Below are 17,135 nucleotides of genomic sequence, written 5' to 3'. Positions count from 1 at the left end.
CTAGCCTGGCTCCACTACGCTTCCTCCAGGCGAACATCAACCACTGCGCCCGTGCCCAGGATCTGTTGCTCCAAAGCATGGCGCAGTGGTCGATCAACATCGCCGTGGTCGCTGAGCCGTACTTTGTCCTTCCCAGGGATGACTGGGTTAAGGACCTTAGCGGCTCAGTGACCATCATATCGTCGGCCGCCGCTGGTACTCCTTCCCTCGAAGGGGTGAAGAGTGGAAGGGGTTGCGTCGCAGCACGGTTCGGGGAGATAGTCGTCGTGGGGGTGTACTTCTCCCCGAGCCGAACTCTCGCCGAGTTCCACAACTCCCTCCTGGAGTTGTCCGTCGTCGTCGGAAGTTATTCCCTCCCCGTGATAGTGTTAGGGGACTTCAACGCCAAGAACTTGGCCTGGGGTTCCCGACGCACAGATGCACGGGGTAGGATGGTGGAGGACTGGGCGCTGGAAGCAGGCATCATCGGTACATCCGGTTTGACGTCTCCGCCCAGAACCCTAGCGCGCCGGTCCTGCAGACCCCGAGTGGTCCACGTTGGGCGCTGAGGCACCTGGACCGGGAGCTTCTCCTGGAAGCCTCAGTCGTGCAGGCCTGGGTGTCATCACCGGACAGGCCCGCCGACATCAACGACGAGGCGGAGTGGTTCCGGGAGACCATGTCCGAGATTTGTGACGTGGCCATGCCCCGAGCCCCGCCAGGACGCACCCGACGCCAGGTGTACTGGTGGTCTTGCGAGATCGCCGCCCTTCGAGAGGCGTGCGTCGCTGCGAGGCACCTGTACACCAGACACCGCAGGCTGCGCATCCGCCCTCCGGATGCAGAAGCCAGGGAAGCGGAGCTGTACGAGGGATACAGAGCTGCGAAGACCGCCCTCCAATTGGCCATCATCCAGGCCAAGGAGGTGGCCAATGCGGAGCTGCTGAGGTCTCTGGACAGGGACCCGTGGGGGCGCCCGTACAAAATGGTGCGGGGCAAGCTCCGCCCATGGGCCCCCCCGCTGACCCAGAGTCTTCGGCCTCAGCTGGTGGAGGAGGTGGTGAGCGCTCTGTTCCCTTCGCGCGGGGAACACTCTCCCCCGCCCATGTCTCTGCAACCCGCGGTGTCAACGACGGACCACACTTCCGACGACGACGATGTCCCCGAGGTGACTGGGGTGGACCTGAGAGTGGCGGTGGCTAGGCTGAAAGCCAAAAACACCGCCCCAGGGCCTGACGGCCTGCCTGGCAAGGCCTGGGTCCTGGCCCTTGAGGCTCTCGGGCCTCGACTTAGGGGGCTTCTTAGCGCATGCTTGGAGAGGGGCCAGTTCCCACTTCGTTGGAAGACAGGGAAACTGGTCCTCATACGGAAGCCGGGGCGCCCTGCGGACTCTCCGTCCGCATACCGGCCTATCGTGCTGCTCGACGAGGTGGGCAAGCTCTTTGAGCGAGTTGTCGCACACCGCCTCGTCGCGCACCTTGGGGGGATAGGGCCGGACCTTGCGGACCACCAGTTCGGTTTCCGCAAGGGGCGCTCAACGGTGGACGCCATCATGCGCGTGAGAGCTCTCACGACGGGGGATGCTGTGTCCCGGGGGGGGGGTCGTCTTGGCGGTGTCTCTTGACATCGCCAACGCCTTCAACACCCTTCCCTGGAGTTGCATTAGGGAGGCACTCCGGTATCACCGGGTGCCGACCTACCTTCGTCGCGTGGTCGAGGCCTATCTGTCGGATAGGTCCATCATTTACCCCGGTCACAATGGGGAATGGAACCGGCGAGAGATGTCGTGCGGTGTTCCGCAGGGGTCGGTACTGGGGCCGCTCTTGTGGAACATCGGCTACGACTGGGTGCTGCGCGCCGACCTCCCTAGCGGCGTCAGCGTGATCTGCTACGCTGACGACACGCTGGTTCTGGCACAAGGGAGGTCGCACCAGGAGGCGGCCGACATAATGACGCGCGGGGTTGCGACAGTCATCGAGAGGATCCAGCTGCTGGGCCTGGAGGTGGCCTTGCACAAATCCGAGGCCATGTGCTTTCATGGGCTTCGGAACGCGCCACCTTCAGGCTCCCAGGTCACGGTGGGGGGGGTTACCATCGGCGTCGAGAGGGCGATGAAATACCTGGAACTCGTCCTCGACGGCCGGTGGAACTTCGTCGAGCATTTCCGACGTTTGGGCCCCAAACTGGAGAAGGCAGGTGCTGCACTCATGCGGCTCCTGCCCAACCTGGGCGGCCCAAACGCCCCCTGCCGCAGACTCTACGCGGGGGTCATGCGGTCCATGGCCCTTTACGGGGCCCCGGTATGGGCACGTTCGGTACGGCCGCGGGCTTTACACTACTTGAACGTGCCCCAAAGGGTGATAGCCATTAGGCTAATCCGGGGGTACCGCACGATTTCCCGCGAAGCAGCTGGCCTACTTGCTGGACTGCCACCGTGGGATCTGGAGGCGAGGGTCTTCTTGCGCCTGTACGACTGGCGCGAGGAGGCTCAGCGCCGGGGAGAAACCCCGTTGCCGCGGCAAGTTGTCGCGCAGCGGGCGGAGCTCCGGCGCGATCTCATGGTGGCCTGGAGGGAGCGACTGTCGCAACCCAGTGCAGGGCACGCCACCATCGTGGCGGTAAGTCCCCTCTTTGAGGAGTGGCTCGGGAGGAGTCACGGCGCCCTCACGTACCGCATGACGCAGGTCCTCACCGGACACGGTTGTTTCGGGAGGTACCTGCACCGCATCGGTCGTGAGGAGGCGCCCGGGTGTCACCATTGTGCGGACAGCCCCGAGGACACGGTGGACCACACAGTCCAGGTGTGCCCCGCATGGGAGGGGCACCGCCGGGTCCTCGTTGAGGCTTTGGGCGGCGGCGACCTCTCGCGTCCGGCCCTGGTTCAGGCCATGGTCCGGGGCGAGAGGGAATGGGATGCCGTCGCCTCCTTCTGCGAAGCGGTCATGCTCGAGAAGGAGGAGGCGGAACGCCAGAGAGTTCGCACCTCTCATCCCGGCCGCCGCGCTGGACCAGGTAGACACCATGGGCGCCGGGTGTCGCGAGATGACTCCCGGCCACCGTAGGCGTGGGTCTGTGGGCGGTGAGTTCGGGTGGCTCATCGTCCCTCTGTCTTTCTAGACGACAGACCCGTGTCGACGGCGCGCGTTGTTCCACGCGCTCCTCAAAGAGATGTCAGCAACCCCAGCGGGGCCCAGCAGGGCCAAGGCCTGCTGGGGCTGCGGGTTGTTCGAAAGAGATACCGCGGCCCTGGTACATAAAAGGCCTATGACGGAACACGACGATTTTAGTCAGTAAGAGTCTGACACTCCCTCACCGCTGCTAACCCACAGCGGGAGGGGTCATTTGATGATTTTACGTCGATAAAAAAAAAAAAAAAAAAAAAAAAATGGGGTTTATTATAAAAAGGTAAACACATTAATCATATTATATACTAAGCCCAGGGTATATAAAGAAAAGGGCAGACAAACATAATTGCTTTTTGATGACTGCTTTTTGGCTCCTAAATACCCATGCTACTGTCAAAGATATTTAAATGACAGCATGCCTTCTGAAACACAGAAGAACTGTTAATGCCAAGATGGTGAATACCTACATGAAGACTGAACTATCAATAGACGTCCACATCACTAGAAAGTTCTTATCAACACAAATTAACAAAATTAAAGGCAGGCAATACGTACAATACGTGTTAAAGTGCGGTCGTCCATTTTTTATTGGTTGATTTACCTCAAAACTTTCCTTAGGGTAAAGTCTGACAGACATGTGGTATGCATTTAAAATGGGTTCAGAAAAACACACAGACAATCACGCAAAAACATACAGTACCTGCAGGTCAAACTGAAAACCTCCTTTTTTAAGTCAGTAAAAAAGACGAAATATTCATACCGTGGTAGCGTGAGATCTTTTAACAAACCCTCATCCCCCGATTACAGAGTCAACGAACTCCGTCAATAAGTCTTGTCAAATAAACTTTTGTTTATCTAAGTTTATTTCTATTATCTATTTCATACGTTTTGTTTTTGCTGAAATATTCACTGAAAGGACGAGTGGTTACACGACCTTTTAACGAATTGGTTTGAAAATGTTTTCAGTGAAAGGTGATTGAGGTACCAACTGAGTAGATTTGACGAAGTTTATTAAGGTTATAGTCTAAATTTTCCCAATAAGGGAGAAAATATAGGAGCTATAGTTTGTTTTATTTTGTGGGTTATCTAAGAAATTATTGAGATGTTTCTTCAAAAAAAGGAATAAGAAATTGCTTTTGAAAATATTTGAAACTAGCTTTCCGCCCGCGGCTTCGCCCGCGTGGAATTCGGTTCACCCCTCCCGCTGTGGGTTAGCAGCGGTGAGGGAGTGTCAGACTCTTACTGACTAAAATCGTCGTGTTCCGTCCTAGGCCTTTTATATACCAGGGCCGCGGTACCTCTTTCGAACAACCCGCAGCCGCGGCTGGCCCTGGCGCTACTGGGCCCCACTGATTTCAAAACAGACTAATTCGCGGCGAACCTTAACACCACGATACAGAAAAGCACAACGCCATCTATCGAGCTATCGGGAAGCTCGCGATTGAACAATGAGCTACAGGTTAAAGCGCGAGATATCATTGCACTTCTTACGTATCTTAAAAAAAACAACGTCACTACGTTTTAAAAAGCTATCATTCCACTTCTTATGTATTTTAAAAACACATCGTTACCACGTTTTAAAAACACCCAGCGCCATCTATCGCATACCTCAAGAACGAAATAACTTAACTAATACTTATACCAATTAGTAATTCGTTGAATTATAGTTAATTCAGGATAAGTAGATGTAAAAAAAACAGTTAAGACGATAAAACAAATCGTACGTCATCCCTCGGGAATTCCTCATTTTCGAGGATTCATTATCGTATCATTTAGCTTCTAAATTTATATGTTCATATTCGTTTGCAATATATAAGTAGATGTAAAAAAAACAGTTTAGACGATTAAACAAATTGTACATCATCCCTCGGGAATTCCTCATTTTCGGGGATTCATTATCGTATCATTTAGCTTCTAAATTTACATGTTTATATTCGTTTGCAATATATTACCTTGTTTTAAACGACACACAGCGCCATCTACAATCCATCCATCAAACAAACAATATTTTTGTTTTCCCTCGGGAATATCTATTTTTTTCGGGATAAAAAGTACCCTATTATTTAATCCGGACTTCTAACTTTACGTCTGCAAAATTTCAAAGCAATCGGTTCAGTAGTTACGGCGTGAAAGCGGAACAAACAAACAAACAAACAAACAAACTCACTTTCCGATTTATAATATTAGTAAGGATAACTGTGGTAACTGAGCATCAGAATATTTCACATAAAATGGGTAATCCTAATTTTATAAATATGTTTAATAAAAGCAACACCAAATAAAGTATTAATTAGCACCTATAAGGACATTGACCTATATTACTGTAACTGTTACAGCCTTTTTATCGTCCCACTGCTGGGCACAGGCCTCCTCTCACAAGGAGAAGGATTGAGCATTAATCACCACGCTTGCTCAATGCGGGGTGGTGATTTCAGACTATAGTCCAGGTTTCCTCAAGATGTTTTCCTTCACCTTTTTTATCAGCCATTGGTGTCCAAGATATACTTAGAAAGTACATACAAACTTAGAAAAGTTGCATTGGTACTTGCCTGACCTGGAATCGAACCCACACCCACATACTCGAGAGGTTGGTTCTTTACCCACTAGGCCACCACGACTTGACACGACCTATATTAACATAACCGAAAATTGTTACAATTACATTTTATCACTAACTTAATCACTACCACATATAATTTCAAACAATATTTACATTGTACTACGATGTTTCGAAAACTTGTTACTTTTACCTAATTTGTATTGACTGCCTCGTTGGTCTAGTGGTCGCAAGCGCGGCTGCTGTGCTCGAGGTCTCTGGTTCGATTCCCGGGTCGGGGCGAAATCGCTTTGTGGGTTTTCTTAAACTTTCACAAAGCAGCCCGTAGTCTGGAAGTTGGTGATTGATTCACCCGTGCATCGGAGAGCACGTAAATGTCGGTCCTGCGCCTGATCTCTTTCCGGTTGTGTCGGATTGCCGTCCCATCGGGTTATGAGAGTGAAGGAATAGGGAGTGCACCTGTGTCTGCGCAAATGCTCGTGCACTATAATATGTCCTGCGCAGTTGGCTGATCTCCTTAAGTGAGAACAGCCGCCGTGGCCGAAATCGGCCGTGGACGCCATTATATATGTATTGCTAGTTTTTTGTTTTCTCTGGAAAATTGTTATTAATAATAACTTATTTTGTTACAGGTACCGAGGAGCATCTCATTTGAAACCCTATTATTATCTACATAAGGTACATTTTATATTGTGTCTTATTATTTAAGCCTTTGCCTTTAATCATTTGGTTAACTGCCTAGCATTTTTATAAAATTCTGATGGGCCTCGAATACAAATATATAAACATTACATTACATGAAGCGACTTGATATTTCTATAATCTATTTAATTTACTTTACTATGTAATACAACTTTCAACTCATCAAGAAACTGTCCTGTTTTTGTGCACGGGGTCCCATGTTTGATTCCTGAGTCAGGTTGGGCCGAAATCGCTTAGTAATGTTTAGAAACTTTCACAAGATATTTCCAAAAGACTCGGGCGCATAATGCATCTAAAAAGAAGTCTTGTATGAAGGCAGGCCCGCCGCTAGCTGTTTGTTCGCCCGCGTGCAAAACCGATTATGCCGCCCTACGACTACATATTATACTGGGTTTTGTCAAAAAATATATAAGGGGTGGGGTCCAGGGGGACCGGACCCCCCCGCCCATTCATATCCATTTTACTTGTCCAACAGAAAAAAATATGTACATGCACCGCTCTGATTGCAAAAAACGCACTTCCTTTTGGATACATAAATATTGCAATAAGTACATAACATATTACACATAACTTTTTATTTACTTGAAATGCTCTAAGTCTTAGAGTAACCTAAGAAGTCCTGGGTTAGCCCATAAGCAGACTAAGCAATTGCTTAGGGCATCAATACAGTGCAATCATTACCCAAGTGGCCCCTATCTATTGAAAGATTGTGATTAATGGGTAGGTACCAACATAATGTATATCAAAGTGCTTAGAACAGATTATGGGTAACTTAAACTAACGAAATTAAATATCTATAGCAATGTTTAATTTCAGTAAAATATGTTATTAATGGTTTTTGGTGGGTTTCCCGTTGAAAAAGTCGACGCATGAGACACATTTCATATGTAAGGAAGCGCGAGCTAAGCGAGCGCGAAATTTTTTTAGTCTAAGGACACAAAACAAATAAAAACCACTGTAAATTAACAAAGCAAAGTCAAAAAGTAAGATATGCACAGAAATGAAGTGCTAATGTACATGAAGCCGCGAGCGAAGCGAGCGCGATTTTTTCCTTAGAGTTTTCATGAAGTAAACATATCATAAAAAGCCAAAGTGAACAAAAAGCTATAACGGACGTGCGCGAAAAATGATTTTTCGGAATAGAATGCCTCAACAATTAAACAAAGATAAATTGCGATCAGTGCCGGTTTTAACTCTACTAGCGCCCTGGGCGAGATTTCTACGGCGCCCTTCAACTGCAATTCAAACCCATACGAAAAACAGAGGTGTGTGTAGTTACCGATTGCGCGAGCGAAGCGAGCGCGAATTTTTTTTTTTATAGTTAACAAGTCGAAGCAAAAATTACGTAAAATGTAGCCCAATCGTACATAAGTTATTGCTGGTTGGTGAATGCAAAAACACTGGAACATGTCTTATGATTGCGCGAGCGAAGCGAGCGCGAATTTTTTTGTTATATTTTAGAACTCAAAACAAAAATTACTTAAAATTTTGCCCAAACGTACATAACTCTTTGTTGGTGTTGGCGCCTATGTATTATATTTTTGGGACTTAAAGTAGTACCGTAAATAAGAAAGTTCATATGGAAACTAGAAGTTACTTTCTTATTAATAAAAGAACTCAAAAACGACGCTACCTTTTTGCTAGGGTAGACTAAAATATTGTTGAAAAATAAAACAACTGTAAAGTGAAGCAAGCCCGAAAATTTTTGAGTTTTGGATCACTAAAAGTCCTAAACATATATAATAAAAAACGACTGTGAAGTGAAGAAGCCGCGAGCGAAGGGAGCGTGATTTTTTTTTGAGTATTGGGACATTAAAAGTAGCTATATGTGATAAAAAATTGAAGCGTAAAGTAAGGAAACCGCGAGCGGAGCGAGCGCGAAAATTTTTGAGTTTTGGGACATAAAAGTAGTGTTTGTTCGAGAATTTCTCAAATTTAACGCGGAATTAAACACAAATTCGCTTCGGCGCCCCTGAGCCCACGGCGCCCGGGTTATTCGCATACGCTGCACCATAAGTTAAGATGGCCCTGATGCTATCCATTCATTTGGATACAGTTCTTGTAAGTTGCAATCTTTGATGAAATTTAAAACAAAAATAGGAGTAACATTCTGATCAAGGATTGGTGGGGGCGCCTGCGGTGCCCCTTATATCCGGCGCCCTGGGCCGTCGCCCAACCGCGCCCTACCGCTACTAACTGCGATATCTGACATGGAGGCGCGAGCGCAGCGAGCGCGAATTTTTTTGGGGATGCAAAGGGTGAACCCGTCAAAATTGATAGGGGACGACCAAAGCGAGGGCGGCTATTGCTGTGTTCGGAAATATTGAAATCAAATAATTGGTAAAAAGATATTGTATTTTTTTAATATTACGTGATAAGTCACTCGATTTGCCGCCCCCTAGGACGTGCCGCCCGCGTGCGGTGCACGCCTTGCACGCCCGCTTACGGCGGGCCTGTATGAAGGCTTGGTTACCCATCCAGAAGCCGACTCTAGTCTATTTATCTTAATCTTGATAGAACGATGCGGCTGTCACTGAGCAAAAGGGTTTTCAATTACAGTGATATCATTGCCTTATCAATGCAATGCAGACGGTATCAAGTGCAGAATTTCAAGTACATGTTACATATACAAATATAAGTAATATAACTTAATAATTAAGTGCCTACCCAAGCAGCAAATAGACGTGCTATAATGGTCGAGGGCACGTTCTATTTTCGCCTTTAAGTTCAATAAAAGTCCTAAAAACAGTCGAGTAAAAGTGCTCGAAACGTTTACTCAACGCGAAAAAGGCGCAAATTATTCAGACTAAAGTCCTATTAAAGTGGAATAAGCGCTGAGTAAGCAACTAAAACATGCGGTAAGATTTGAGTAAAAGTGGTATATAGCATATTTAGTTCAATAAACGCATTCGATTTGCTATTATACAGGTAAATTGTGCTATAATAGCGAAGCCGAATTGCTTTTATTCGCCATTTTAGTTCTATAACAGCAGATAAAATGCTTTTACTCGACCAATAAGTGCTGTTAATGATCTTACGGAGGCTCTTACCTAATTTATTACAAAGTTCAAATGATTATTTGTAAACTACATTTCAAAGGCTAAGAAAAAGGAATAATATATTACATTTATATTAAGTTTTAAGCAATCAATATGTTTATTTTTACTGGTCATGTCGCTACTTCAAAACATCATGCGCAACAAGCTTTATTGTTAAACCCAAAGGCATTTTTACATAAACATTCATGCGCTGTCTATTTTCTTAAATTTGGACGACTAATTTATTAAATTAAATATATTTTAATTAATTATATTAAATGCTGTGGCCATATTGGTAATCCAGTTGTAATTACAGCGAACTTATTCGATTAAAAGTCGAATAAGAGTGCTGGTCACCACATTTATAGCACAAGGTATCGCCATGATAACAGGATTTAGGGTTCGCTTATTGGTACGAGACCAAAAAAATCATTTTAATTAAGATTATTTTTTTGAAAAATTGGGACGGGCTTGGAAGGAAACTATCAGATAAATTTAACGGATGTGGCCTTAGCACAAACGATAAGTCAAACCGAAGAAAATCAGTCAATAAGGTTTGTGGATCTTTAGGGAGAACATGTGGCAGGCGTTTATTTAAAACAGTTGCCAGGTGTCTAAATGTCGCAAGAGATATATTTAATTGAAGAGCCCATTCTCTTAAATTCATCTGAAAATTATTATCTTCGACACTGTCATTTTCACTGCTTTCTGAATCAGAACTGATTTCAGTACATTCAATATCTGAACTTATTCCAACATCACTTGTATGACTCGGCCCTAGTTTTTAATGTTGTCCGTCGTCATTTAAATTGTAAATTATTGTTACTTGAGTCTAAGGAACCACTTAAAGTACTCGGACTCGCGCTTGGAAATTCACAATGGACGGACTTGTGGTGTTACTGTTTCTCAGAACTTTACAATTCTACTTTAAGCTGAGTAAATATCGTATAAAAGCTTTTATACGAGGTAATCTATAAGTGTGCAGTAACAGCAGCAATCTTGCCATAAGCATTTTGATTACGTTTATAGAGCTCTTATAGAAACATAAAAGAGAGCTGAGTAGTGGCTGTATAAAAGCACCCAATTCAGCGAATCAGCTATTCTGCAGCTATTATACGACTGCTATAGATCAAACGATCGAGTAACGAGTATTTTAGACACTTTAATTCAGCATCTGCTAAAAGGTGGAGTAAAAGTGCTAAAACATAGTGCTGTAAACGTTTATTCAACGTCCATAAAGCACACATTAGCAAATGTTGCCAAATAGTCGAGATTACCGCTATCATACGATAAATGAGTGTTTTAAGAACGGTTACTCGGCTCTTATACAATTAAAGGCTAAGTAAACAAATTCTTACTCGACTATTTTGCTGCTTGGGTATGTATGCTTCTTTAATATGACTAATCTATGAAAATATTGTAGAGTTGAAGAGTTTGATTGGTGGCAAAGACGCGCATTGCTCAGGAACTGCAGACTCGATTTGAAATTACTTCAGTGTTCTGTCACATTCATTGAAAGACTTATATGCTACTTTATATCCAGGTAGACAAAGTAATTCCCACGGGACGCATATGAAACCACCAACGGAAGCTACTAACTTCGTAACAGTAAATATGATTGTACCAACGAAAAACACCCTTTTCAACAGTCGGGTAATACCATAACTAATTCCCATCATAGGTATGTCATTATAACGAGACTTAAGCATAAAACGTTTTAGCACTTTGCGTTTCGTTTTATGTAACATAATAACGCAGGTAAATGCAGCGGACTGTAATTATGAATTTAATTTTAAATGTTCTACATGAAGTTCTGGTTAAAATGGAATAGTTTCGAGATAACCTAGTTGTTAGTTTGGATATGAAATACGTATTTTTATTATAATGTTCATGTTCAAGTGTGGTTAGTTAGCTTTTGGTTTAGTTTAAACTATTGTTAAAGTTAGCTACCTTTATCAGAATGAGAATATAATTTAGTTTGATAGACCAGAGGGCTGGCTTATTCTTTGGACAAAGAATTAGCATTGCCATTCAACGTGGCAATGCAGCCAGTCTTCTGGGCACGTTTCCGGAGGACAGTGATGCGGAGGAATACTTCGACGCCTGATCGATGTTCTTTTATATATGTTTTATGTTTATATATATTTTGTATATAGTATTTTATTTTTAGATTTGTATAAAGATAAGTAGTTTGTTTTGAACGTAGATTCCCACTTATATGCAGACTAGCTTCCGCCCGCGGCTTCGCACGCGTCAAGTTTGGTTATATCGCGTTTCCAAGAGAACTCTTCAAAGTCCGGGATCCTGTTCTTTCTCAAGGTCAACTCTATCTCTGTACCAAATTTTATTAAAATCAGTTCAGTGGTTTAGACGTGAAAGCATAACAGACAGACAGAGTTACTTTGGCATTTATAATATTAGTAGGGATTGCACGTAGATTCCCATATATGGGGATGCATCTGAATACCTACTAACATTTTACATGAAGCGACTGCCTATCTGATTCCCTACCTATCTGATAGCCCAGTCACTTGAAAACGCAATCCGATACCCCTTGCAAAGCACAGGTATCAGATTTTATGGATGCTGATAACCTGTAATCATTGCCAAAGATGCTCAAATGACAGCTGGAGTCCACCAATTTATCATGCCTTCAAGAACAGGAGGATCCATGGATCTGTGCTATTACTTAGCCACGAGCCCCTTAAGCCACTCCATGGACCAATAACATATAGTGCATCATCAAAAAGACACTAAAAGCTATAATGGTAACCCATCAGTAGAAAACTATCCCATAACTTACTTCAGATCAAAGTTTTCCTCAGCAGAAATAATTTTCCGGAATAAGCAATCTTTGGAAAAAGTTTTTCCGTTAACGGAAATAGATATAACGTTAAGTCCGGGATCCTAAAGGGACACATTCGTCATTGAGACGAGCCAGTGAACCTTTCAAGGGTGGTGGTAGACTTGCGACAAAAAAATCGCAGTCGCAAGTTGCGGGTGTTTCTTTTTTATGTAGTTGTTGAAGTTAATTCTGGAGTATCCTGATTGTTAGGAAAATAAAGAGTAATATTAAACCTGATTTATTAGATTCGGTACTCAGATACGTTATTTTGTATGAAAATCTAAAATTGCTAATAGAAGCTTTTCGATTGAACATTATCAAAACATGCACTTTGAATAAAGTGTGTTAAAGTTAACCATTTAGAAAAGAATAGACGAAAAAGTAAAAATTTTATTGTGCGATCTGTGATCATGACTCAAAAAATCGTTTCGTCTGTAGCCACCCTTATCTGAACAGACGGTTTCAAAGCCATCGGCTCGTAACATTCGCAACATTTAAATCTATTTATAGAAGGTTTTATTAAGCCAACAAAATATTAAGGTTTAGAGGTATTTACGGAATCAAACTACTTACCTTCCTTTTGGGCGGTTTATGATTTGAAACATTTCCACTACATTTATCTTTTTAGATCAGTTTGAATGGATATTTTTCTCATAGTTAAAAGGTTGGAAAGTTTGTTTTACTGTGAGTAGCACGATAATAGTTTGCTTATTTGAGAACCTTTATCGTAAAACTCAGTTTCTGGTTTTATTCATTCAGAGAAGCAATAAGCCTTATTAACACAAATCAGTATTACACACAAATTCGAAAGGTTTGAGTGGTACTAAATCAAAATAGTATGTAAACATTTTTACAAAGCGGATTGGCGATTTCAAAATTGTATATAAAAAAAATTTCAATGCGGGATTTCAGCCGGGCAATCCATCCACGAACCGATCGTGCCAAGCACTGCTTAATAACCGATCGAGCCATATGGCTGTTACTTAGATCACGAGAAATTATCTATATACCTATGTATATATATAAAAATAAATCCCTATATCCCTTGGTCACGCCATCACTCGTGAAAGGCTGGATAGACTATGCTGTAAATTAGAGGAGAAGTAGCTTAGAGCTGGGAGAAGGACATAGGATTTGAGTTTTTGTCACCATCCGGCTACGGGAAATCTCGCGACGCGACTAAAACCGCGGATGGAAGCTAGTACCCAATATTTTTTGTCCCATTTACTGCGAACTCAAAACTTATGCCATATCCTCATTTATGACCACTCAGCGGTATCCAGCGATGTTGCCATCCGAGTTATAAAGTTTATTGATTCTATAACAGTATTTATAGCTACGCTTAAAGCGCTGCAGCGGATGCGGGCTCATTGGGCGCATAATAGACGTATTAATAGTTGATTGGTGGGTCATTGTTGTGTTATCTGGGTGGTTTGACATGGCCATATAGGTAGATTATGTACCTAGTTGGTGAAATTTGAGGTTGTAGATGTGATTGTAATAATATAGTTTACATAATGTGTGCTAGTTTTTAGTGTGGGGTATTAAAAGGACTGTTGTTTCGGAATAAATGCAATACCAATACCGATATAACTGACATTTAATCAGTAATATTGGTGATACATTGTAGTATTTAATACTACATACAAATAAAATATCCATAACCATAACATAAACAAACAAATCCTTTAGCAATTTTCTCCAAAACTGCTGGACACGACAACTTCAGAAATATAATAGCTTTAGTACCTACTTCGATTATACGAACGACTTGCAATTACCATAACAATCTTGTTGACAAAGCTTCAGATACTACCATAGCTAAACCCCGTTATTTGTGGCAACACCATTATCTTTTATATCCTTTAAACACTTCCTTGATGACGTCATGAATTATCTTTTATAAAAGATAAGCACCGTTTTGGGTTTTAGAAGCGTTTTGAGTTTTTCGTAACTTGCTTTTTAGTGTAATAGGTGAAAACACCTACTTTGTTATCGTTTGGTACTTAATACTACTTTTAAGCCATGTGCAATAAGTTGTTCCCTTGGGAACTGCAGAAAAGCTAGTTATAGACAAAAATCTTCGACTTTAACAACCACTCTAGTGCTTTCAGTTTTGAAAAGAAGATAATCCTCCTGTCTTTTCCTAATTTTATGCGAGGTAGCGCAGCATATTTTCTTCTTCCTTACCTTTCTGTCTGCCGTCATCTCACAAGTAGCACTCTTTCTAGCCATGTCGATTTTCACACAATCTGTACATCGTTTCTTTGGTCATCCCCTTCCACTATATCAATCACATTCATAATTACCTTCCTCACAACATGATCAAGTGCTTTCAGTTTTCTAAAGATATTGTTTTTTTCGAGCTCACAGTAAGTAACAATATTCTATCAAACATACCTTTAACCTACTAACAATATTTAACACTAATCTTCCCTAAAATTAACTTGACACGTATATTCCGGCGCAATATAATATTTTATCAGGCAAAACGTGTGCTGACTCCTGATTCAAAATTCCGTCGGTATGCTGTCGTAATTACCTCGATGAGGATCGATAGCGTCATTAACACCCTATATTTTGATATGCGTTATTTTAGGGGTAGTAGAATGATAATTATGAGGTAATATTGTTGTTTAGATAATGTGGTGATTTTAGTAAACACTGGTATTATAAATGTTTATAGAGTGTGTATGTTTGCTTCTTCATTACGCGCAAACGGCTGAATGGGTCTTGATGAAACTACTACAATAGAAACATATTTTTTGCAGACTGTGTTATTTGTTACTTCTTCACGCCCAAACTGCTGAACGAATTTTGATGAAACTTGGCAGTAGTATAGCTTAAGTTTCAGAATAACAAATAGGCAACTTTTTATTGTTTTGCGGGAATGCGAAACAAAAAAAAATATTTTTGCATTTATACATACATTATACATTATACATACATTTAAGTCTTTGTTAGGTACTATTAAAGGAAATATTTAGCTACTAAACCACGCAATACCTATTGTATCATATGTCGCGTCTAAGTAAGTGTACACTTGATAACTTAATCAGTAAGGCTCTTGAAATTCAAAGCCCCTTGCACAAGTATTTGCATACTTACTCACCTACTTACACACACACACACATACTTGTGAGCTAATTAATTGATAAGACAAACTGTTTGTCTGATCGTGAATTGGTCTGTGTAACAAGTAACAAGGTAAAGTTAAGTTATGTATACTTATCTATACTAATGTATTAAAGAAGAAACATTGTTTGTTTGTTTGTACCCTAATGGCTCATAAACTTCTGAACCAATTTGAAAAATTATTTCACTGTTGGAAAGCTTACACTCTTCCCGAGTAATATAGGCTTATTTTATCTCGGTACGGGCAGTAGTTCCCACGGGACGCGGCCGAAAACGCGGGATACAGTTAGTAGGTACGTAATATTTGAAGATGTTTTCAATTCTTGCCAAAATAATTAAATGTAAGCAATTTATTTACAACTTCTTGGGCTCTACTTGAAACTATAACATAATAGTAGTCGTCAAGAAATACGTAAGTATTCGTTAAAAAATAAATTGTGTTTAAAGTTATCTAAATGGAATTAATGAATTAAAAATACATAGAACTAAATACAACACAAAAACTTTCTTTTCAATACGTTAACTACGTAAAGAGAAATTGATGAAAAGTTAAGCAGCAGAAAAAGATTAGGTACCGTAATTTAAAAATCTTGAAAATACAGTCAGCTAACAAACAACGAAGACAATCAGACAAAACAATTTTATTCTTATAACGACTGATTTTTTTGCTGGTATCTTTTTGGCAACACTGTTTTTGATAGATCACGCGTGAATCGTGTCTTGTGTCATTGTCAAACTTGTTCAGTTTGGTCTATAATTCAACACTGAATCGACTTACGAACGAACAACGCTTGCAAATTATTGAATTTTACTATCAAAATGCATGCTCGGTCAAGAGAGTACATCGCGTACTTCTTCCAATTTATGATTTTTTTTTTTGCCCAAAATGGAAGAATTGGCCATGCCTGACATGTGGTTTCAACAAGACGGTGCCACATGCCACACGGCACGCGAAACAATGGTCCAATTGAGAGCCGCCTTCGATGAATAGTTTATCTCACGTTTTGGGCCCGTCAATTGGCCTCCTAGATCGTGTGATCTAACGCCTTTGGACTATTTCTTGTGGAGCCATGTTAAGGCTCATGTCTACAGGGATAAACCAGCAACGATTGACGACATATTATATGGGTACCTTATAATCAGTAAAATAACTTGTAACGTAAAGGGTGCACAAACCAAATTAGGCTCACTTTCAAAGCGTCGCTGGCCATTCTTATGGGATTCACCTAATAAATGGACATAAAAAAAGCGGGAAAGGCTCCCAAAACTCGTGGGGTCAAGGCATTTGTATGTACACACACAGAATATTCCATATTTCAGAGTAATTTAAATACTAACTTTGTAGGACATGAAAAGTATTTCCTTTGCATCGAAATTTAGTGTACATAAATATTTGCAACCTTGGTAAATACTTATATAATTCAAATAAAAACAAAACTTTATACTATTATTGATTTTATATGCCAAAATGGCAATGGCAAATATCAGACTATTTTGTTCCAACCTACTTAGTAAGCTGAACATAGTTAATTACCGTATCTATGCCACTTTCATTCAAGCGATCCGACGAGGCGAATAACAATTTTTACACCATTTTTTTGTTTACGTGCTATCTTACAACCGTTAGTACAAATAGCGAAATAAGTTTTTGTTTATTTACTTAGGTTTTGTATAAAATACTTACTAGAAATAAATGATATTTTTATGTTACTTTGTAGTTTTTTCAAAAGACTTCAATACGTCAAACATACATA

General features: G+C 41.9%; 1 protein-coding gene across 5 annotated transcripts in view; it reads left to right on the top strand.

Annotated features, from left to right (window-relative positions):
* LOC124638665 (rho-related GTP-binding protein RhoE-like) overlaps positions 1-17,135 on the top strand; it is a 161,687-nt gene that overhangs the window by 42,969 nt on the left and 101,583 nt on the right. For 3 of the 5 annotated variants that reach the window (XM_047175663.1, XM_047175665.1, XM_047175667.1), the window contains exon 2: positions 6,294-6,339. The exons of the other annotated variants lie outside the window; for them this stretch is intronic. The gene's annotated coding sequence lies outside the window, so the exon portion shown is untranslated. The remainder of the gene's footprint in view (positions 1-6,293; positions 6,340-17,135) is intronic. 5 annotated transcript variants of the gene reach the window in all.

Source organism: Helicoverpa zea, chromosome 18 (genome assembly GCF_022581195.2).
Source record: "Helicoverpa zea isolate HzStark_Cry1AcR chromosome 18, ilHelZeax1.1, whole genome shotgun sequence".
Classification (NCBI taxonomy): domain Eukaryota; kingdom Metazoa; phylum Arthropoda; class Insecta; order Lepidoptera; family Noctuidae; genus Helicoverpa; species Helicoverpa zea.
Note: the sequence above shows the minus strand (reverse complement) of the source record. Positions and strands in the feature narration are given on the sequence as shown.